The following is a 2,302-nucleotide window of genomic DNA, read 5'->3' as shown; positions in this document are numbered from 1 at the left end:
ATAGTTCTCTTCCTAGTGACTTCAAGAGAAGCTATAAAAGCAGATGGAAGGTAAACACAAGTAAACACTGTGCTGCTAATAAAACTTTGTGTGGAATTTATAAAGTATAGTGTATCCCACTGCTTCATTTTCCTGAGCATCAGTCTCTGAGAAACTTGCCAACCTTAAAGAGTTATATTGAGGGCTACATGACAGAATGAATCTAGCATAGTGAATGGCACATATATGTAGGTTCTCAATAAATTATATTAATTATATTGTTGTTATTTTCCATAAAGTAGCATCTCCTTAGGCCCCTAGAAATCTCCTTTGTTTCCTTTTTTTGGGGGTCGGGGGTAACCAGGAATTGAACTCAGGGGCACTCTACCACTGAGCCACATCCCCAGCCCTATTTTGTATTTTATAGAGAAGGGGTCTCACTGAGTTGCTTACGTCTTGATTTTTGCTGAGGCTGGCTTTGAACTCACAATCCTACTGCCTCTGCCTCCCTAACTGCTGGGATTACAGGCATGTGCCACAGTGCACAACAGAATAGTCAATGTCTTTATTTAGAAACTTGTGGAGACATGAATGGAAATTATCTCTTTGAAATAGGCCTCTATTTTCTTACTTGCATATTCTTTTATATCTTGAAATAGAGGCTGATTTTGCTGTAAAATTAACAACCTACTAAATGTATGAAAACAAAAGCTTAAAAATTCAAAGTATAGGGCTGGGCTCAGTAGTCCATGCCAATATTCCGGGTAACTTGAGAAGCTGAGTTGGGGGAATTTCTTGAACCCATGAGTTCAAGGGCAGCCTGGGCAACATAGGGAAACTCTGTCTCAAAAAAAAATTTTTTTTCAAAATATGTTCAATACCATTCTGCTAGTAGTTTTTCATTTATGGTTAATATGCAGGGCACATTTTATGTTTCCCTTTCTGCATGTGCATATATGCATACACAAAGAAAGAGAAATATATTTCAAATGTTAATTCTTATTGTATTCAAATTGTTTCCAATTTTAATCAATTGCTCACTAAATCTGAGTTATATTTCATGAGTCAATATTTGTCATTTAATAATAGTACATTTTGAATTTTATGTCATGAAATCATAGACAATAATAGAGGCCAAGTTCAATTAACATTTTCATTCACTAATATTTATAATTATTAATTATAAAGGTGTATCCTTGTTAAGAAATGACTAACCTTTACAATAGAAAAATGAACAGTATTCTGACTAATTTTCTACATTTTTTCCCTTAATTCCTATTAAGTTTTTAGCTATATGAACAGATCAGGAGTAGAACTGATCACAAACCCAAGAAAGGGAATGGGGAAGTGGGAAAGAGTAATGTTTAAGGCCAGAAATCCAGTGAGGTGTGTTCCAGGCCCTGGAAGGAAGTGGAGAGCCAAAAAACAAAACACACAAAAAAACGTGTTACAGGAATCACACAACTCAAACTAACGTGGGAAAAACTGGTGCCCATTGCATGTTTCATGTTGGTCTTTAAAAAAGAGATGCTCACTGTCCAGTTTCCATGGCTCAGAGGTTGCCATCAACATGGATAGAGCCTCACTGCTCAAAGGGATTTTCTAGACAAAAGGACCTTCAGGGCTGGGGATGTGGCTCAAGTGGTAATGCGCTTGCCTGGCATGCGCAGGGTGCTGGGTTCGATCCTCAGCACCACATAAAATAAAAGATGTTGTGTCCACCGAAAACTGAAAAATAAATATTTTAAAATTCTCTCTCTCTCTTCTCTCTCTCTTAAAAAAAAAAGGGATGTGGCTCAAGCGGTAGCGCGCTTGCCTGACACGCGTGCGGCCAGGGTTCGATCCTCAGCACCACATACAAACAAAGATGTTGTGTCTGCAGAAAACTAGAAAATAAATATTAAAAAAAAAAGAAGGAGAAGAAGGAAGATGGCGGCGAGGGGAGTGCATTGCCCCCGTGTGCTGCTTCACTGTGTGGGAGTATGACAAGTCAGGACGGCTAAAGGATATCTTGTTAGGAATTTCCAGCAATAGTGGGGTGCTCCGGAACCTGGAGGAAGGATTTCCATCGCACGAGGATCGGCTACGGGGACTCAAACGCGAGAGGTTTGTCGCACGGAGGTTAACACTGCTTATTCAGCAAATCGCCCCGCGGCTAGAGTCTGCAGCGCGCGCTGGGATAGAGACGCAGGGTTACAGCGCTGCAGTTTCTGCCAGCCGCGCAAGCACCGTACTCAGGGCCGAATTATGGGTTCGAGACGGGGGAAGGAAGCGGTCCATCTCGGTTCTCCACACCGGTCAGACCACAGAGGAGGCCAGCAGC

The sequence above is a fragment of the Marmota marmota genome, unplaced genomic scaffold (assembly GCF_001458135.2).
Source record: "Marmota marmota marmota unplaced genomic scaffold, marMar, whole genome shotgun sequence".
Classification (NCBI taxonomy): Eukaryota; Metazoa; Chordata; class Mammalia; order Rodentia; family Sciuridae; genus Marmota; species Marmota marmota.
This window is presented reverse-complemented; position numbering follows the sequence as displayed.